Here is a 22,919-nt window from a genome sequence, read left to right as displayed (position 1 = left end):
CAACACTTTTGAGTTCTTCTAATCAGGTAGATTATCTAGTTGTGTATTAATTAAACAACTACAATGCTTCCTAGGCTAATGATAATAAACACATGGGTAAATGTTCATGTATCACACCAAAGAATAAGGTGCTCTCCGCTCCACCAAACGAACGATATGTGTCGGAACGAATCGTTCGCAAATGGTAATGCCGGTTCTGAGTGAGAATCACATTTTTGCATCTCTGTTTGCCGGTTAGGGGTTTCCCATGCGCTCTGGGGAACCAGAGATTACTGAATCAAGCGGACAAATTGAAAGATTAGTTCTGTTCCCTGAATGAACGTTCGTGAACGAGTCATGAAAAATAAACTAACTTCCCAACACTAACGTATATGGAGAAATAATACACAGCCAATCAGAATTGAGTATTCAGCCAAGCCATTGTGTATTGGTTTTGTGGGCACGCAACATTTGTCAGTTGAAAATAAAATTCTGTAGTGTCATATCTGACACTGACAGTGTTTATTGACACCATAAATCAATTCAACCAGTGGTGCCGCCCAGCCATGATGCGTTCAAAAATTAATTCTTCCCCATTCGAAATCGAGCACATTACGCAATCTGTGAAATAATTGAAAATCACTGTCCCTAGTATGCAGTACTATTGGCTGCAGTGAGAGTGGCAGTGGGAGTGCATGTTTACAGTTAGGGGCTGCCAAATATGGGTGTCCCTAACTCATGCTCATATTTCCATCACTTAACTTTGCAAAGATAACGTTGCTTCCATCTGCAGCCATTCATAAGGTAGCACAGTTTGCATGTAACCCATAGATGTTGTCTAAAATATTTTTGTACTGGATACACAGGGATGAAACTGATATTGATCTAATCATCTAACTATGGGTTAGATAGCCAAAAAATCCAATTTTCCAAAAGGTTGGACTGCCTTCAACAAATATCAGAATTTCATACACTCTTTTATAATAGTTTGGATAACTGAGGATAGATATGGGGCTCAACATCAGCCCACATAAATATTAATTCAGATTACTTTATTGGCCTCACATAAGAATTTAACATAAGAATTTCTTTTTCATCATTTATAGAAAAATGTACATCATGTACCACACACAACTCTTGATCTTATATAAAAAGTTGGACTGTCCCTTTAATTTCATAATGTGTAAAATGAACTACCAAACTTTTGTCACAATTGTCCAGATATCATCCAGATCTCACATACATGACTTTGACTCAGCTATGCATCAATAGAGTGGGAGTGGCTACTGTGGTGATGCAAAACATATGGGAGACATATAAATAGAAGACGGGTGTGGTGTGTTATAAGCTTCCTCTCGGGCCTTACAGTTCTATACTCCCCCTCCCACCAAGTAAGTTAATCTTACACATCCACTAATGACATCATCTAACAGAACGCGTCCTGGTGTGACAGCCCATCCCATTTGCTTCTATATCAAAAGAGCTTGTGTCAAATAATTCAGAAGGCAGACACTAGCCAGCCAGCACAGAAAAGTAATGCACTTCCTTCAAAGCCCAAGCCCATTCCATATGTCCCAAACATGCCTGCTTTAATTAATATTTAAAACCTTCTCCTTCTGCATGGATTATTGCTGACACCGGCCTTGAATACAGCCTGGTGCTTTGCTAAACTCTAATTTACAAGCTACTTACACAAGCTGAACTTTTATTCAGGTGCCTATCCCAGACTGGAGAAAGGTTGATAAGAACGCAGGCGAAATAAACAAGGAGTGTTTGTTCCATCTTCAAATGTGAACCAAGCAACAAAACACTGGGGTGGCTTTTTACGATGGCACACCAAGTTTACAGCCATCTGAATTTGATCTTAGCATTCAGGCAAGTTATCTGTTCGTAGCCAGTATTTCTTGGTCAGTTCAGGGTCAGCCAGCCAGTTTTTAAGACAGTTTTAAGGGTCTGCTGTGGACAAAAATTTCGTATGCACTCCAAGGATAGGGTTTTAGCCACAAAGGGACCAGCGGAAGTAACTGGGCAGACTTTTACTAAGATAAAAATAATAAATGTAGCTTTTCATGTGTGCGTGCATCTGTGAGTGATTATGTTGAGATGGGTGTAGAGTCCTCGATCATCGGCATCCTTCTGTATGTTGAAGCACAAGGGAATTTGTGATTCTCATACAGTATGTTATTTTCTAGTGGTGTGGACCCTTCTACACTGGATTCTTTTAAATAAAACATCCCAGAATAGGAGTGTTGACCTAGGGTCAGTTTTTCCTAGTAGCTTGCAATGGATAAGGTTAATCAGTACTCCTACTCTATATGTTGGCTATAATTTGATATCAGTCACTCACATTGCTGTGGAAGAATTTTACCACACTCTTCTTTGCAGAATGGCTTTAATTCAGTAGGTTTTTGAGCATAAACTGCTTGTTTCAAATCTTGCCATAGCACCTCTATTGGGTTCAAGTCATGACTTTTTTTTTTACTTCACTCAAAAATTTGGTTTCTTTTAAGCCATTCAGATGTAGACTTGCTTTTGTGTTCTGGTACAGAACTTCTCCGCACCACCACACTACCACCACCATGTTTGACTGTCGGTATGATGTTCTTACTGTGCAATGCTGTACTTACGCCAGACATAATGGGATCTGTGCCTTCCAAAAAGTTTCAATTTTTACTCATCTGTGCATAGAACATTATAGACTTGGGGATCATCCAGGTGCTTTTTTTTCTTTCTTTTTTTAATGTGAGACAATCAAGTATTGATGTTTCTCTTGGTTCACAGTGGTTTCCACCTTGCTATTCTCCAATGAATCCCATTTTAGCACAGTCTCTTTCTTATTTTGGAGTCATGAACACTGACCTTAGCTGCGGCTAGAGAGGCCTGCAGTTCGATGGAGGTTTTTCTGAGATCATTTTTTAATTCCTGGATGAGCTGCGCCCTTGGAGAAATGATGGCAGGCCAGCCATTCCTGAGAAGATTCACCATTGTTTCAGGTGTCTCCATTTGGAGATAATGGAATTTCCTTTGATCTTGGCATAGTGTACCTGTAGAAAATTTGTGGTGATGACTTCACTCTGATGGTAAGGGTAAATATGGGTGAGGTTTAGATTGAACAGGGCTGGCTGCAATCAAGTCTGGCTGTGTTCAATCAGCTGAACCTAATGATCAACCAATTAACCAAATGTAAATTGATAGAGTAACTAAAACAGCAATTACTTTTCCACATGCGTGATATGAGTGTTTGATAACTTCTTTCATTAAATTTAATGTTATTTCTTGTGTTATTCACACAATTCTGCAATCTTTAACAATGTTTGAATTTCACACACTCTTCTTTAATAATTTAGATTACTTCATTGGCCTCACATAAGACAAGGCTTAAATATATCTCCAGGTTTAGTACTTTAACCATTAATAGAGATTAGGTGAATGAGAAAATAACACTTGTGAATATTTCATTTTAGTGGTAACTGGTGTTCAAGCTCCAAGTTACTGGTTTTATTTATTTATTTATTTATTTATATGTACTTTATCAATTATTTATGGATTTACATTACTACACAGATGTTTTTAAATTATCTATAGACATCATGTATCCACAACTCTCTATCTTATATATCCCATTTATCCAATGATAAATCCTGAGCCTTCTCAAGACCCACCGTTTGAACTAGATGGTGGATCACTGCTCCAGAACATTCTGTGGTCTGTCAAACATTCCAGGGGAACCAGTTCAAAAGAAAGTGTGGGGGGCACGGTTGTTTTTTTGGTTCAGTGTGATATAGCCAACAGCTGACAGTCAGTTGACAGCTTGCACTGTGCTCAAAGGCCCCTCAGTTTTTCTATTCCCTTGGCCACAATGTACAAATGAGAGAAAGAAACCCTCTTTTGTGTCCCTTAAACCAACCAGCTGCCAGTCTTCTTTAAAGCTTACCAGCCCAAACACAGAAGAAGCTTCTTGGCTTTAAAAATGGAATACTACTATTTCCATACAAATTCTAAAGTTAAGGGTTGCTGGGTGACTTATCCTGTTAAGACACTGTTCTAATGCATGGATGGGCCTCACTGCCTGGTAATGAATCTGGACTGTAACACTGACAAATGTGGTTGGCAGCCCCGCAAGGGCAATGCTCAACTGGCTCTAGCGTTGCCCGTGGGAATGTTTCAGCCAGATGGGATGACAATGAGGATATTACCAAGTCGATTGGGCGACTGCAAGTTCAGCTGTGAATGAAGAGTCTTCCTCCAGCTCACTGCTGTGCAAACCTGGAATAACTTGCATTTATGCAGACTTTTGAGACAATTCATGCAAAAAAAAAACATCCACAAATAGGTTTTTTTTCACTGAGTCTGGTCCAGTCAATCAGATTTTAGGGCATCCTTCCCTTGACATCCACATTACTCTGACTGATCACAGTATGTATGCGCTGCCTTCAATAAATCGAGAGGCGTGGATGAAAAAAGTAGTTAGCTTGCTAATTCGCACACTTATTGAATGCAGTCCTAGCTAAAAGTATGTCTCACAAATAAATACCAAACAAAACAATGAAATATTTGCTGATTAGCTACATTTATTTGTGGATCAGTATCATTTATTTTTGAACCAATTATTTTATTTCCAAAATAAAAAATTAGTTATTTGTGAATCTCATTTTATATGTGAAGTGTATTTTTTATTTGTCTTTATACTGTTTTCGTTTGAATACAAGTACAAAGTAAATTTACAAATTACTGCTTTCTGTTTTTATTTGCATTCCATTTACCGTCCCAACTTTTTTGGAATTGGGGTTGTATAAGTGACTGTTCTATACATTAAAATAAAGAGGCATGATAGAATATTGCAAATAGGTATCAAGTTAATAAAATAACTGCACAGCTCATGTTAAGACAACTTACAGATCAAAGGCAACAATAATCCTCCTAAAAATAAGTCTCTAACAGAACATGCTGTTTCATACAAACAAAACAAATCCTCAGCCTTGAAAGTGAACAAGCTAAACAACTGAAAAAGAAGTAGGCTATGCTCTTACTTTTGGTTCAGTTCGATCCTATTTGTTCTCTTCTTTTGTTTAAAATTGTTTTGTTTTTTAAACAGCAAGTGACTCAAGAGAAAACTGCATCATGTCATAGCCACACAAAAGACTAACTTTGTTTTTTTGTTCTGCACAAAATATCAAGGTGGTAGGAGTGATAATGGTAAGCTAAACACAAACCGTTAAGTTATCACTGATTGTCCTTCTTGTTTCCAATATAGTCAATAAATTCATATTCACCCTAACCATAACCTTAACCTAACCCTACCAACCACTTTAAAAGTGAAAACACCCGCATAACGCAAGCCACAAGAAGGACTAGATATAGTACTTTTGAACATTTGCAGTGCTCAAGTACTCTACCAGCACTAAATTCATCAGGATTTATTGACACTCAATTACTTAAACATACAAACTTGGGTTATCAAATGTGGGTTTCTTGGTTGTTGTTTTTTATACAGCTTGGCAAAATAGTACATTTAAGCCAGTAAGATTAGCAACAGCATTGCAGATCAAATATTTTACAGTTCAATTGTCATTAAATGCTTGTCACTGAAAAGAGTAATATTTTGATACAACACCCAAAGTAATTGTGATCAAAATGGCTAGTTCAAAGCATCCCTGAATTCAAACAACCCCTTAGAGTCGGCAAGGCAAGAAAAAAACAGCTTGTTTTGAGGAAACTGAGCACATTTAAAAAATAGCTAAGGACATGGTGGTTTCTTTCAAACTGAGATAAAATGCATTTAATACATTGGAACTGTGACTTTTTATCATCCTCAACTATTTGGGGTTATACTTATAATGCCTATTGCATGAAACAAATATCTTATTTCCTAACAAGTTTTTAAGATGTATAAAAAGTAAACAAACATAATTAAGTTTTTGCTTGGGATTTCCTCTAAAAGTCTGCAAAACTGAATTGGAAATTAGAGGGATACCAGTTCCTGAAAGACAAAATGCGTCATCACAAATATCAGGAAAAAGTTGAGTGCTTTCATTTAGTGCAAACAGTACACCAGATGAATACAGTTAATTAAAAGCTTGATTTATTACCATGCAAAGTACCATAGACTTCTGAAAGCCTTCTAAAACCTTCTAAAAATGTGCAAATCCATTCCCTGTCAAATTAGGCCTGCACTTTGCAAGAGGGTAAACTGTCTGCCACTCAGTTACAGAATTACAGTTCCTGAAAGAAAAAGACTGAGGTGGTTAATTGGCATTTCATCATCATAATTTAAGGGAAAATCCCCAAATTGATAGTGTGTAATCTTAGCCAGGACAAATCATTTCTGATATAGATATTCCTGTACCCTCTAGGGCCAGAGTGCTACTCATCAAAATTCTGCACACTCCATTTGGCAAAAAGTTCTCATTATCAAGCATGGAGACAACTCATAATTATTATATTTTAACCTTTAATTCAATACATTTAATTCTGCATTAACAGATGGAATTGCTGGTGATAACATTTTCAAGGCACTTTAAGAGGCGTGTAAATTTCAGGACGCTGGCATAATATCAGGGTTGTTTCGGTATCAGCTTATAATAGCTTACAACAGGCTAATTGGTATCAGCTGACAAGCTAAGATTATGGCCGATTCCAACAGGCTGATATGATGATGACAACATGCATGTGCCCAAGAGACAACACATTTGATTTGCTGCTGATGCTGTAAATTAAGTGAAAATGTCATGCACAAGAAGTAGCCTAATTATAGAAATCCGGACCTCTTATTATTTATTTTTAATGTACATATCATTTTCACCAGCCAAACTCACAGCCATGAAGACTCAGTAGCTCCCTACTTCCATGCTATTAAAAATAAAGCAAGCAAATTCTTTGTTTTGGTAAACAAAGAAAATTGTTACATTTTTCCTTCAAATGATGATTGTGGTGATTGTGCTCATCTACTTTTTCAATGAATGTGAAAACGTTGTAGCAGTTTGCATCTGTGATGTTGAACAGGGGGGTACCAGCATCAGCATCAGCCAGTAAGGCCAGCCAATATCAGTTATTGATATCAGCCCCAAAACTTCCATATTGTTCACACCTACCATCAATGTATAAAACTGTTTATCATAAAGTTACATTTGAAGACCAACTCCAGTTTAAAATAGTTTACATTTCTAAACAAGATGATCAAATTAGCCCATTGGTTTTAAAACCCTACTTGCATGATTAACTTTTTAAGCATTGACATAAATCCATCAAGCCACGCAACATAGGCCATGTAAAAGGTACTCTAATGTAGCGTCCCAAAACTCTTATTCTGCAGCATATCCATGACAATGACATACATGCAGTTAGAACTAATTCCTTGTCCCAGGTACATAAAGCATTCATAGTAGTAATGATGATTAGGATCAGTTTAGCTTTTTAGCTCATAACAAGCATGTCTGCAATATTGAGAGGGCTTGCCTGGTCCAGCACTCCTATAATGAGATGCTTTAGGAGTACAGGGAGTGGATCGAGGATGACTCTGTAGTGGATAAGAGACAGAGACACAGAGAAAGGAAACCTGGTCCTTGGTCAGTACTTCTACTCTGAAACGCTTTTTAAACATGGATCCCTAATATTATTCTTACCACATACTGTATTTATAAACCATTTAAAACCCAATGAAAAATTACAGAGAATCAAATACTGTATACGGCTCATAATTTAAAATCATTAAAGGCAAATTATTTTCTTCAATTTAGAGTGGCATGGTATGATTCTGTAAATAACTTTTGCCATTGCTAGGTCATGTACAGTAGGAGATACGTCATTGTCTGACTGACAAGATAAATAACCCTGAAAAACAAGGATAATTTGTATATGCGTCATGCAATTTTAACTGAAAAGTATTTATTGTTAATATTAACACTCATAATACTCTGATGCAAAGAAGATTTTCATGATTTGTTTTCCCTTTCCAATTTCTTATGTTTTTTTTCATGTTGGTAACTCCAACAACAAATCTCTACCATCTTAAACTTACACTGAATGCGCAAACTTTCCTGAAATCATTGAATGCAATGCTGTAAACAGTAAATGTAGATTTGAGTAAGAAAACGTTGATCTTTGATGAAATCATATTTATGTCTCCATAAAGCTAAACTGTAAATGAAAATCCATGTCTAGAATTGTAAATTGTGTATCTATGCACACCAATGCAATTAATGTTAATGTAATGCATGGGGAACCATTTGATATGAATTAATTCATAAGTTATATTGATCAGCTCCATGAACACTCAGCAAGGCAAGCTTTCAAATCTCTGCACATGATATACTGATATGCTGAAAACAGAGATGAAGCCTGCTATGCATAATCAGATTAATCAATTATATTTTCACCACAACAATTGTGGGATCTTTGCAGTGGAAAGTAAAACCTGGTTTCTCAGTGAGTAGATTTTGACTGACCAGTGACCATTTAACATTTTGCTATGTGTCTGTCAATATTGTACCATCACTTAATGGAGAAGATTGATTTTAATCAGATTCTGGCACAGAGCTCACAAATTTGGCCAAGATAACAGTCTTATTTGAAACTGTTGAGACAACAGTAACATTCATGAAAACTACTAACTATATTTAAAAAAACATCTATATTTACGAATATTCAGACATAAACATTCTTGAGATTGTATGGTTTTAGCCAGCAAATTAATGAACATTCTCAGGGATTTCCACTAATGCTTTCAAATTTTATTCTCATCTAAAGAGTCAGTATTTGACCAGGGGAAAAAGCACCTTCCTCTGAAGGAGCCCAACTGATGGATCAGGGCTCGACAATAAGGTATGTTTTTAATAGCCTATCGGCCAATAACATTCAAATTTTACTGCCCAGCAGGAAATCACCAGTGACCCTAGATTTTTTTGCATGGGTGCCACTCACATTATGTTAATTTTGTGGTACTATACTTGTCTTTTAACATCATTAAATTTCAGTTACCTCCAACAAGCATTGTCTTTAATACACACAAGTATAAATAAGTTCAACACCATCAAAAGATTTAAAGATGTGTCAAATAAGTAAATGTTGGTAATTTCATACCTGCTATCCCTCCTTTATTTTCTGAAAAACTTGATTATTTCACTGGCTCCTTTCTTTTTGTGATTTCTCATGTATCTGTATGTCAGTCGATGAAGGAAAAAAGGTGTTTGCAATTGGATTGTTTTATGTCATATCTATAAGAAATGGCATTAGATGCCATTGATGGTTTGTAAATTGAAATAAAATGTTGGTCTTAATCCATAACTTCTTTAGCCAAAGAGGAGTTTTGCTAAGTGCTCACTTGACCTTCAGAAATATGTCTCGCTCTTCAAGTATAATGGTTACACATTCATAATCGATCGTGTGGCAAAGAAATGGCTTGCTTACCGCCTCAAACAGTGAAATGTATTACCTGCTCAGCTGAAAACCCTGTGTCATGCTGTCTACGCAAATTCTGATGACACAGAATTTCTGCAACTCAATTTCAGTTGGTGTTCTGGGTGGATGGGGCCCTGGGAGCCAAAGATCTTCCCTGGGCAAAACGAGCCATAGTTGCAAAACAGTATCCATGCTTATTTAAAAAGTGTATTTAAAAACTCTTATGAAAAAATCACGTGCTCAAAAACCACATGTGCTCAAAAACCACATGTGAACACCCAACATGTGAACTATAAAAATAATCCCACTAATAAAATGAGCTGAAAATGGTAACCTATGCTATTTCAAGTTTTGCGTTTTGTTTTCACATGTGAAAATGTAAAGTTTTAGAAAGTTCACATTTTAAAAAGTCAGTGACGTGTGAAAATGTGAAGAAGCAAAGGACTCAATGTGACCTATTTTCTTTTCACATGTGGAAATTTTCATTTACACGTGAAAAAAGCCAATCACATGTGAAAATGTCCAGTTCACAATTGAATTAAAATATTTGCAAGTGAAACTGTGTAAGTTCATATGTGAAATTGTGATTTTAACATGGGAAACGGCTAATTTCACATGTGATTTTTTCATAAGGGAAATAAATAGGCATACCGACACAGAAGACAACCATTACATTACATTAAATCAGATGCTTTTATCAAAAGCAATTTATTCACTTACAAAATTGGAGATCATTAGTATTAGTCTCAGGAAAACAATAGTGTGATATCAACAAGAAGGCACAAAAAGCCTGTTTGCAATTAATAAATACAATTTCATAAAACATAATAACAGCTAACCTATCTTTACATTGTGTCTATAACATTATTATCCCAGAAGGTAATCCACAAAGGAAGAGGATAGCTAAAGAGGGTCAGGGAGCCATGATGCAGTCTGAAGAAGTCAGTCTTAAGTCTGAATCAGACGAGGGTTTCTGCTGCCCTTACTGCAATGGGAAACTCATTCTAACACCAGGGGGCCAGAACAGACAGAAGATGAGACCAAGAAGTGCAGGCACATGGGGTGTGGGGTCAGGTGCCCGGAGGTTACACAATGGAGAGGTCTGGCTGTTGTGTAGTGTCTGATTATCTTTTCAAGATATGACAGAGTGGTCCCTCTAGCTGCCCAATAGGTTAGTGTGAAGGTTGTGAATTTGATGCAAGCCAATATCGGTAGCCAGTGAAAAGGACAGAGTGGGTTGAGTCAGTGGTGAGACAGGGGTAGATTCCAAGCAGATGAAGAGGTCAACACTGTGATAGACTCAGAGGCCCTGTTCAGACCTGTACTTTGCATCCAGATTGTGTCTAGATTCAGTCGAGACTGATGTCAGTTCACACCTGGCACCAGAATGCGTTTCTACATGCGTTTCGAGTGACCACTTGTGATCGGATCTCACTTCTCCACTCAATATGCAAATAAACACGTACATCATTTCCGTTTGCAACGACCAAATGCGTTGTTGTTTTTAACCGGCGGGAGGCAGCAATGCACTACCTGTGCGTAGTCTGCGAAGAAGAAGAAGAAGAAGAAGAAGTCGTAGTCGTAGTAGTAGTAGTAGTAGTAGTAGTGCAGGCAAAATCTAAACAAAAACAGACTGGGTCTATTCCTTGGCATGTTCCAGGCAAACCAAATCGCCCAAGATGTTTGACGCACTCGTAATATGTCTCTATGCGCTTTCCAAAATTTTAAAAGGTGGTGGACAAAGCCAGCTTATGTGATTTGAGAACCAACCAAAATTATACAGGGCGGTCCTTCAATGTGGGCCAGGACGCATTCGTGTACACACTGCTAAAAGAATGTGGCCATGTGCAACCCAGACCACCTCCGAATGTGGTCTGAGTGATCGGATCTCAGTGCATCCTCAATGCATCTTGGGTGCATTCACACTTGTAGTTAGAGCTGTCCACTTGTGATCGGATCACCCAAGACGAATTTTAATGCCAGGTCTGAACACGGCCTGAGTGAAAAATCTAACAGGGGAGAGGACCTAGGAAGTACAGCATCTCATCAGCTACAGATAACAGAAGCTGAGATGCATGTTGACCAATATATCAGAGGGAGGGAAGGAGAGAAAAAATTGTGCGTCATCAGCACAACACTGATAGGACAGGGCATAGGAGGAAATGACAGACCAAGAGACTTAGTATACAGAGAGAAAAGGAGATTACTAAGGACTGAATCCTTCATCCCCCTCTCATATATTTTGGAATGGGTGGCAATCAAGGTAGGAGAGCAGTGCCGCAGATCCCCAAGGTAATCGGAAAAACAGCAGGTGGGGGTAGCCGACTGTGTCAAATACTATAGAGAAGTTGATCACAACAGAGGGGAGAGAGAAACTGCCTCTGCACACTGTCTGCAAGGAAGGCCTTCTGGAATTAGTGGCCAGTACTGAAACCAGACTGGTGAGGGTCTAAGCAGTGGGGAGAGAGTTGGTTTAAAACAGCACATTCAAAGGTTTATAGAGAGAAAGGGGATAAGAAAGACAGGACAGTAACTGAGGGGGGTCAAGACTAGGTTTCTTCAGCGGTTGACACAAGCTTGCCTGACTGAGGGAACACGTCCAATTGACTGGGATGGTTTCACCAGTAATTAGCTGAATGCGACAATGTCAGGAGAGATGGACTGGTGCACAATAAGGGAGAAGGCTGAGGAGAGGGCTACTGAGGAAGCAGTGTTGTCTGGGGTGAATCATGTTTCTGTGAGGGCAAGAAACTGAAGGGAGATAGAGAGGCTTGGGACCAGGTGAAGTCTTGTGAACGGAAAACCAGTTGACTGAAGGACGAGCAGATTGGAATAGGAAGGAAGCACATGGAAATGAATGCTAATAGCAGCAAACAGTCCTGCTGAAGCAACTTTGCAGTACACCATTAATGGACTATCAGAGATAGAATCCCTTGTCTTAGTCCTACTGAATCTAACCTAGGCTGTTGCTAGGACTGCCTTTTCAACAATGTTATATGCTAAAATACTTACTAAACAATTAACAACTGGACAGGCTGTCTCAGCTGAAACATGCACAGTTAATAAGCAATTGAATACACCAGGTCCACTTACTAATTTCTCCACAAAAACAATCCAAACATTATGGCTAACTACTGCTACTCAAAATTCTGTTTCAAGCAACACAAAAGTTAGTTTTATCAATTTATTTATTTTTTGTTTATTTCTTTTGAAGTAAAACAATAAAAATGTCAAAATCATGAAAAGCCACCAGGCAGGCCTTTGTCAAGTCCTGCTGGGTGCCACTGTGCATATGCAATTAGCTCAAAGCTGTGATTTTAACATCCCAGCCCTCCATCATATACACAATACACCAAGTTAACATGAAGTAGAAGCAGGAAAAGCATGTCTCCCAAGCTTACTGACACAATTGCACTATTTCATCTCCATTTTTATGACAGAGGCATTTTATAACCTCTGAATACCACCAGAGACTAAGTCAAATATGCATTTGGGAAATGGAAATTTTAGTGTCCCTTTTTGGATTGAAGGATACAGTTACGTGCATAAAAAAACCTACAGAATTACAGTATTTCACTATTACAGCGCGCAGATACATGAAACATGTGGCCAGAGAAAAGATTTGTGTAGATCCCTCATAATCATGGCTAGCTGTGTTGTAATGCCAAGTAATGTCATGTTCTACCAGTTGAACAGATCACCTCAGCAGTGCAACATGTATTACTGATAGTCAGAAGCCTGAAAGAACATTGCAAATAAAACCATAGCACCATTAACATGACACAACCATTTCTCTCATCATCCTCATTTCTCATTATAATAATTAAAGTCCATTCAAAAAACGGCAGGTACAAATGCAGCCATTAACATGACAAAACATTGACAGTTTCTCTCATCAAGCTCTTTTACAAAAATTAAAATCTGTTAATTATTCAAGAGGTACACATACCCATCATTACAAATGCTATTTTGCAACTGGGTCATGAGTACTATGAGAGATCTAATAGATACTTCCCCAAACCAGTTGAATAGCTTGCATGATATCATTCATAAGGGGGCTTTAATTGTTCAGTTGAAAGTGCTATGCTTCTATAGCCATTTTTCGTAAAAACACAGCAACCTGAATTATGCTTCTCTGCATTTTTGCTGCAATATATTACATTAGCACTCAATCTTAATTTACAATCATCCAAGCAATTGGTTTTGCTCTGGGAATTATGTATGTGACGTGCACTTCAGTGTGTATGCTTGCTTCATTTCAGTTACATGCAAAACTTAAATCACATTGCTAAAATACTATCTAAAAGTATTTTTCCTAGACAAAAGAAAACATACTTTATTTTACCATTTTCTTCTCAAACAAAAAACCTCAATGATAATATGTTCATGATTTATTTGTTAGGTTGTCAATAGAAAACCCCAAAAACTGACAAAGGAATAAATACTGATTGTTCTTGCTTTCTACACAATAGACATTGCTGAACCGTATTCATTTCAAAACTCTATTTTTGCCCACAGCTGTGTTCAAAGGATGCCAAGCAGGTAGGTGTGCAGTAGAATGAAATCAAAGATAGTGACAGGACGAAGGAGAAACAAGCTCAACTGCATGGCAGATCTCTATGATCTCACAAAGGTCTTAAATTGGGTCAATAAAGATCTATTGATCGGCCCAGGTCTCATTTTCCAACAGTCATTACGGCTATGCGGAAGGCAGTCAAACTGCAATTAGAAGCTTCCCCCAACCCTTCTCCGTTTGTTGAGTTGCTTACTTGCTGGTCTTAATGATGTGTTTAATTTCTGACTAATGCTATGGGCTTTATACAAGTGGAAAACAGCAATGTTCCACCATTGCTTTTGCTTCAATTAGTGCAGAGCAAAAGATTTTGATATATTTTCAATTTTGAATCCTCATCAAATATTCTATAGTGCATTTCAATTTGGCATTTCTTCCTGAAATTCACCTGAGAAAATACAAAAACACATTACCTTCAGTCACACTCCAATTCCCAGCTACCATTGTGTAACAACAAGTGTGTACTGCAAGCTTATGTCACCCCATTCCAGCAAGAACACACACAAGCAAAAGTAGTAATCCTAGGCATAGGCAATATAGGCACTTGCCTAGGGCAGCAACTTGCTGAGTACATACATATGGCTTGCACTCCTCGTTATGTGAATGTGTGTGTCCTTGTATATCCATTCTCCTCTATTGTACTTGTTCTCATTTTTGTTTGCGTTTTTGCATTTGTATCTTTTCTTCTTCTGCAGCACATTTCTGTTGTTGCGTCTGCTTTACCTTTTTGTATACGTTTTGAAATTTGCATCATATCTGGATTTGGAGAACATTTACCTTAATGTTTGTGTTTTCGCTTCTGATATGCGATCTTCCTTGTGGGCGAAACATAGGTGTTGACACAAACGTGAGTCAAGAGCACAGATCGAATCTGAGATTAGAAGCCTAACCAATTCTGCATCGACATGAAGCGGCCAAACCCATCTGGTGCCTAAATTAAAAAGAAACTAGCCAGCTTGGTATAAAATCCTTGTCTGTATAAATGCTGTTGTCTGTATAATCAGCTGTTATAATTGTGCCTTGCTATAACAAACAACATGCATTTTTGCTGTTATATGTTTACAGAATGCCATCTAAAGAGAAAACGAGAAGGTTGGTACCTCATGGGGTGGGCTTCAGATTTGGAGATTATTTCTTTAAAAAATAAATTTTACTCATCAACATGTTTGCCTTTTTAAGAGGCTGGTGTTTAATGTTCAATGTATTCAGCGACTTTGCTTGCTGCATTGACACAGCCTCATCATCCGGATGCTCCAAGTAATTAATGGAAAAGCGACAACGACCGGCATTAACAATAAGCACACATCAGATTGGTCTGTATGGTAGGTCATTTGTTTTGTAAAAGCTTACCTGGGTTTTGAGACACAAACAAAAGCAGCTTTCCTCATCTATTTGGACATTACAACAATTCACAATAAGTTACAGAATTGCTTTTGCATCACTTGCATTACTTTTTTTTATGAATAAAGCCCCTTGCATCGTGATCTAAGGATGTGGCTGGCCTCATTACCAATGTAAATGTGTTTCCTTGATTTGCATTAGCATGTGCAAAAAAAGCCTGCGTATGTACATTATAGGCCGTTTTCATTTACTGTTACAATTATTCCACACCCGTTACTGTACGATACTGACTAGGTGGTGCACGTATTTAGGTTTTAATTGTATCTGACTCAATCAACTTATGAATGTAATTGAAACTGCTAATGACTACTGACATAGTCTGCCTACACTGGGCTGCGACTTCTGCTATAGATGTAGTCTGAGCATGCGGGGAGAGGGCGCAAATTCTCAACTAGGCAGACCAAAATTGCAATGAGCCACACAAAAATTGCAGTGTGCTGCTCAATCTTGACTGACACACCCCCAGAAGCAGCTCTCCTCCCTCACAGGGCGAGTCACAAAACTACCAAACAACTCAGGCCTATCAAAATCCATGATGAAAATACCACTGAACCAGTGCAACGGCTCTCAACACGCCAAGCACCAGCCGAAAAACAGAACCCAGAGACTTTTGCAGTGAAGTCCACCATCATTTAACTGTTTAATATCAATCGGAAATAAGTCTAATTTAATTGCTATGATCTGTTTGTATTATATAATTAAGGACAACACCAGTTTCTAAGGACAAGCGAAATAATGGCCTGCTAGGCTGCACCCATTGGGTGCCTAGAGAAATAGCCCATATGTTCATTTATTTTTTAACAAATGAGGGAAATATGCCCTGACAGCACTGTTTAAAAATTCAAAATTATCATCAATGTTGGCATTAGCATCATTACAGTATAGACATCCCTTTTGAAATTATTTTTCAAAAACCTGAAGACTTATTTCTCTGAACATACAATTTCCTGTTTCTGTTTGTCTTTCAGCAGCTTGCAGCAGGCATTAGTAGGCTACAGTAGGCTACTTTTTGAGTTTATGTACCAACTGAATCTTTCATTTTGTTCATTCAGTACAATCAGTATATTTAGTTAATTGAGTCTTCCAGGACATTCAGTACAATCAGTGCATTTCATACGAATTGTTCCTTTCGAACTATCAGTAGATTAACGAATTGAACGAAAGACTAGTCAGACACGCTTGCGCTCCAGCAGTCTACACAAGCAATTTCATATCAAAGATTTAATTACATAAATAGCATTTGCAATGCATAAAGAGTAAATACAAAAAAAATCCTATTTGTATAGTGATTGCAAGTATGCCTGAAGCTTACACTTTGATAAATTGGTGATATGTCACTATGTCGCTATTAGAACAGCGCATAGGGAAGATGTGAACTAGTTAGGGTAGCGTGCAGACCAATATGGACCACAAGGGGGAGGGAGTTCAGATCATTTGGTGAATTGAATCAGTCCAGGAGCTGAAATTTAGCTTCAGTATGTAACATTGACTGTTCAGTTTGGACTGAGTTTAAAAATGAATCATTCAAAAAGATTATTTGTTCAATTTGGAACAATACTACTCTCATCCCACACTCCACAAGTGAGGAGTGGCAGGATGTGTTGTTTGATAACTACAGACAGCTTGCCTTAGTCTCCTGTGAAAAGCTGCAGTGCCGTACCATGTTGACAAACATCAGAGACAGCATCTCAGAGTAGGAGTGTTGATCTAGGATTAGGTTTCTACTAAACCTATCCTACCCTTCTATTACAAGCTATAAAGAAAAACTGATCTTAGATCAGCACTCATATGCCGAAACACTTTGTCAACATGGGACTAGGGTATCTGATGTCTGACACAATGATCCAGTCGTTCTTCCCCTACTCCTGCAGAAATGATCCACAAACAGGGTATATGTGACTCCTTGCAGGCAGGCTGAGACAGAAAGGTTTCCCGTTTAACCCTCACCAAGTTTCTTTCAGCCGTCAACAAAGAAGAGGAGGGGATGCAAAGTCCTCAACAGCCCAGCCACTTGATCCCCACAAGTAGAAAACTGAAAGGAAACAGCATATGGGACGGACACATTCCACTGAACCCGCTTTATGCATCTTGCAGCACTTGTTGACCACCACCCCTTAGCCCGAGAGTGCTTAGTTCACAAAATACTGCGTCACCATCCCCCAAATGACCTACACCCTCAAAAACCGTCATGAGATGAGTTGAGATACTTTTGTCAAAATTAGACGGCAGCAAATGCTTAGTAATATTATTAGTAATATTATAAAATAAAAAAGCTAAAATTTCTGGAGGATGTTTCAGAGCAAATTCCAACCATTAAATAAATGATTAACAGTGACAGAAAACTGTTGCATAAATCTGTGTTCTCACTTTTCCAAGACCCAACTAACCAAGGAACAGGAACATTGATAAACTGAATATCTATCTTCTAGAAAGGAATGATTTCCAAAAATACATGAAAATACACAGAATAACTAAGAATTTTTAAATAAATAAGAAATGTATAATGCATTACAAAATTATCTCAAACAGTAAAAACTTTGCAAAGCAAAGTTATGTACTTAAAATGCATTTAAAAGCTGAATTGGAGTAGTGTGTGGTACAAGGACAAGGACTCTGAACTTATACATGTATATATCCCATGCAGTGCATTTCCCATCTCTATCTGTAACCCTCTCAGTTTTTCCTTTCTTAATAAGGTGGGGGGAAAATGTGAACTGATAACTAAACTGTAATGCTATTCTATTGCTTCACGTCATTTAGAAAAACAATGTTTGTGTAATTCCTGTCGCTTTCATTTGAGACAGACACCTCACCATGTGTTGCTTAAGCAAAACAAGTGCTTTGAATGTGCTTTGCATCACAGCTGGGCTTCATTTTTGCAATGGTAATCTGCCAAATCCCCCACAGTAATTCAGGCCTCAAGACAAACACAGACCTCCGCTGACATGTTGATCAAACAGTTGTGGCTTAACGCAGCAAGAATCCCTCACAGGTGCAATTCCTTATTGCCAATATGACCATGGCTCGTACAAAAAGATATCCTGCATGCCAGGTCAGTTTGCCATGGGATTAGGCCAAGTGTAGTTTTCAGTAATATAAAAGATGTCCTTGATAAGGAGTCAGAGACAAGCTGTAATGATAAAATAGGGGTGCATTTTCTAGCTAAATTAGATGATCTGAAAGCTGTAATTGGTTGTCTTCACATGTGCAATAAACAAAGGACTAAAAATAAAGTTATTATCTTCTTTTCCATTCCATTATAACCACAGCTAGGTATATGCATGAAGTTGGTTCTTTACAAACTCCTGCAAGCACTTTTTTGTAGTTCAAAAATAAGATTTAAATATCTAAAGAACAGATCAGTTTAAACCCAGTAACAATTCACAGAGATTCACAGTCTAGAGTTTTTTTGGTTTACAAAATATAGGTATAACAAATTGAAGTAAAAATTTTGGTTTTATCCAATGAAACATATTTGTTTAGTGTATGTTTTCAGTTGGCCCAAACAGTCTTTGTGTGTGAAGGAAATTTTAGGTATCGAAGGTTCCCCTAGTGTGCGTGAGTTTAAAATGGCTGGCAAATGCACTTCAAGTAACTTCAGAGTGCCTTGTATAAACTTTATGGTTCCAACAAAAAATAAATAAACATGATTATTTTAAGAATAATTGGCTAATGTACATATTTGTAACTTCTGGAGGCATAACACTGTAGTAAAAGCTGCTTTGGAGTTTCTTGAAGCATACTTTCCTCTTTCAGACCACAAACCCCAATACGCCCCAATACCCGCCATTGTAAAGCTGGCAGGTGATTAGAAAGTATCCGTCATCGCACACAAAAACTGTCTGAGCCAGCTGAAAGCAAACACTGTAACTGAAATCATGCAAACTCCAGAAAGTCAACTTTCCCTTTCACCATTTGTGATAATCCAATTTGAAAAATCTGGAAATTGTAGTTAAAAATACTAACAGCTCACTTAATTGCACTGTCAATATACTCTGTCGTCCGTTTCAATGCTTATTGTCTTTGAGGATAATTCATCACTTCATTTTTACCCTGTTTTATTCCTTTTTTTACTATCAGTGTTTATTTATCTTTGGGGGTCACAGAAATTACAAGAAGAAAACATCAAATTACTTAAAAACAATAAAAAGAAAACTAAGCCTTCGACAGAGAGAGAGTGTCTGTGTATGCGTATGTGTGCACCCGTGACATCAAGAATAACCTGGCTGCCCTGTGTTCTGGCTGTTCTTGGTGCGCCTCATTCCCAAGAAAACAGTGTCATCCTTGACAGGTCCATATCAATAGGCACCAAACAGCCTTAGGCCCCTCCTTAACCACCTCTGCACGTGCACACATGCACGCACACATACACACACACACACAAAATGAAAAAAAAAACTTTCAATGGCCTTGGCTCCTTATTTGGCACTGGGTGTAAGCCTCCTCTGGATGTTAACCCCTCTCAGTTTTCAGCAGGGCTTATGGGTCTTCACTCCACCCAATGGGGAGCACTCAGAAGCTTTGCCATATACAAAGACCCTAAGCATGGCACTCTATGTAAGAGGGCTCAAAAGATAGTGACGTAGCACATTTTATTTAGATCCCACCAGAAAGGGACAGGTTTTGCATGATCTTTCTAGGCTCCCTTTGAGACAGCCCTGGTTTAAACTATTTTCCCCAGAACGGTGACTAACCCTAGCCACTTTCTTTCACCCGTTATTATTCCAGAACTCCAGTGTTACAAGGAAGGACTGCGATTACAATGTTTTATTTTTTATTATTGCTTTTTTTTTTTTGGGACCATGAGCAAGACAGCGAAAACCCAAACAACATTAAGTGACCGTCCTCAATTCAAAATAGTTTAAGTTGAATATGTAAAATAACTATTGAATTACAAATATACATATTAACGGCATGGTTTCAAGAATCTCCCATTTAGATAACAATACACTAATATAAATATTTAATACATTATTAGACATCAATAACGCACTCTAACACAAGTATCCTCCAAGATGAATGTACGCCATGACAAACATAATTATCTACACATTTGTGTGTACCAGTGTAAATTATTGTTTTATTGTGTTTTTACACATGCAATGTACTAATTAAGCTGCTAAGGCTAGCATTTTTTTCTTTTTTTTACTCCATTGGTCTCCCAATCGTTAAACGAGCAGCCTATATTTAACACTAAAGTTCGGATATGTTAAAATCTGATTTCTCCCTTTTGATGGAGCAATAATACCACATTGCTCAGGCGAATTAGCCATAAAAAACAGCGCTCTCACCCATACATGAATATGAAATAATAATTAAAGAGGATTGTGTCCATTTGTTTTCTTTTACGAGCTCAAGATCGATAGTCACATTTCCAACACTAAAAATAATTTCATATTTCATCAGGCTATTCTTGGTTTAATTAGTTATGCATGTGTCCGCGCAAAATGTAGCTAGCCTAGGTCATCATGAGAAGAACATGACAGACCATTTCTTATACACTGTCGACAGCCGAAGAGAAAACAAGCTAAAGGCGTTGCGTTGAAGGGCTAGTAGAAGCCCCCCGTTATATACCCTAGTTCTTGATAGTTTGAAGCCTATAGTTTGATAGACAAGCCTATATCTGTAGCACGACGAGCACAAATACGATCGCCCTAAATTCCTACAATCGTATGCCCCATTTCTAAGATTTAAATATTTGCATCATATTCTTGACTGGAAAAAATATCCAATGCATGTTATCCCGCAACAGACTTTTTTTTTTAAAGATGAAAGAAAAAATCGCGACAAAGATGCTGCATGTCACGTCGTGCCAACGTCGTGATTTATTTTGAGATTCTTACCAATAATTTTGAACACACTCTTCAGTGAATATTCTCACATGGTCACTGACAAAGTTATATGAGAGAGCGCGTAGGTGCCAGATACTATAGCCTTACGGAACAGCCCAGTTACAAAAACAGACTAATCTTACATGGACACTCGATTAATGTATCAAGCCAAATCATGTAAAAGGTTTCAAACAAATAGCACACTCTATTAAAACCGATAAATTACATCTACCCACCTAGCTATAAACTTCCATCGAACCTCGGGACACAACGTCTACTAGTACTATAGCCGCCTACCTTTCAGCATGTTGTATCAATGTAACGGTAGTCTATTACTCGTCATTTTTAACCCTAAACTCAGCTACTACAGTGAGAACATAAGCACGGATGCGAGGATGTCTAGCTAATTCAACACAATTTTTACTGATCCTTGCGTGTAGCCGTTTGGTAGAATTATGCACTTTTGTAATTGAAACACACATGCTTACCATTCTGCAGACACATCCAACGTCTGTCCTGGTCGTTCCGTAGTTAATCGCCGAAATACAACGGAAGACAGCCACAATTTCGTCTTTCAGTTATATAATAGTTGTAGTAGTAGCAGTAGTATTTTCTAGTCGATTCTGTGCAGCGCGGTTAAGAGACAGGGCTTCTCGTCGTTGCTTGTTGGAAAAAAAGAAAAATGCAAGGATGCAGTAGGCTACGTACCAGTATTGACAAGGAATCTTGCAACAAAAAAATAATATAGGCTAAAAACGCCCTTCGTCCAATGGTATCAGAACAACATGGGTTTATTACATACAGAATAGCAGTTCTGAGTGCGCAATCCGAAAGCTAAAAATCCGTGGCAGCCACACAACCCGAAACTACAAGATTTCACTCTGTAAGAGAGGGCAGTGAGCCAGCCTAGTGCTGAGGATTGACAAACTACAAACATGCATCCAGGGCTGGCTTGTACCAAGTAACAGGGGGTGTCACTGGACCTCCTGCGGTAACCGCATCTGCATTCGAAACGACAGGCTACTTTCTTCTCAAACCTTGAGGTGAGACCTCGTTCACGGGGATTGCAAAGAGGATTGTGCGTGGAATGATAGCCTACGTGTAAACTAAACATAGGCTATATAGGCATAGCCTAGTGAACGAGTACTAAAAAATCAAAAAGAATTAGCCTATCCTATTGATAGTATGATGTCCCTTTCAGTAGCTTATTGGTTCTGTGTTATCGCATGTTCAAAAACAAAGCGCATTCCAAGGTAGAAATTACATTTATTTTACATTTACAGTACATTTTATATAGGAATCTTTTACATGATTTACATTCGTCTACAAAATGTATGTATGGTGTGACTCATCTGCAGTTATTCACGCGTGGAATTTGCAGTCTTGATTTTAAAAGTTACTGCACTAATGCCGTGAATGTTGCGAAACATAACAATCGGAATGGTGCCAAAGCAAGATTATTTTACGGCTGCTATAGCATAGTCTTAATTTAGCGCAGTAGCCCAATTGTGGCACCTGTTGCGCTGCACATTTTATCTTAATTAAAGGGCAGTGGTTCAGCATGATGGCTCATTATGTCGGAGCTTATTGCACTGCATGAAAATTTTGTATTTATTCACCCATTTTTTCATTCTTGCAAATGTATGAAGTAAGCACCTTACAAAGGCGTTATAGCTAATGGGGACTCAATTTTGGTAAGCGTAAACGCGCCTGGGCACCGGTGGAATTGCAAGTTGCGC

The 22,919-nt window shown here is 38.1% G+C and overlaps 1 protein-coding gene across 5 annotated transcripts in view; it reads right to left on the bottom strand.

Moving 5' to 3' along the window:
- The window catches only part of LOC135263761 (teneurin-4-like), a 243,476-nt gene extending 221,362 nt beyond the window's left edge, over window positions 1–22,114 (bottom strand). For all 5 annotated transcript variants that reach the window (XM_064352121.1, XM_064352122.1, XM_064352123.1 and 2 more), the window contains exon 1: window positions 21,669–22,114. The gene's annotated coding sequence lies outside the window, so the exon portion shown is untranslated. The remainder of the gene's footprint in view (window positions 1–21,668) is intronic.
- Window positions 22,115–22,919: the final 805 nt, after the last annotated feature.

The sequence above is a fragment of the Anguilla rostrata genome, chromosome 9 (genome assembly GCF_018555375.3).
Source record: "Anguilla rostrata isolate EN2019 chromosome 9, ASM1855537v3, whole genome shotgun sequence".
NCBI lineage: Eukaryota > Metazoa > Chordata > Actinopteri > Anguilliformes > Anguillidae > Anguilla > Anguilla rostrata.
Note: the sequence above shows the minus strand (reverse complement) of the source record. Positions and strands in the feature narration are given on the sequence as shown.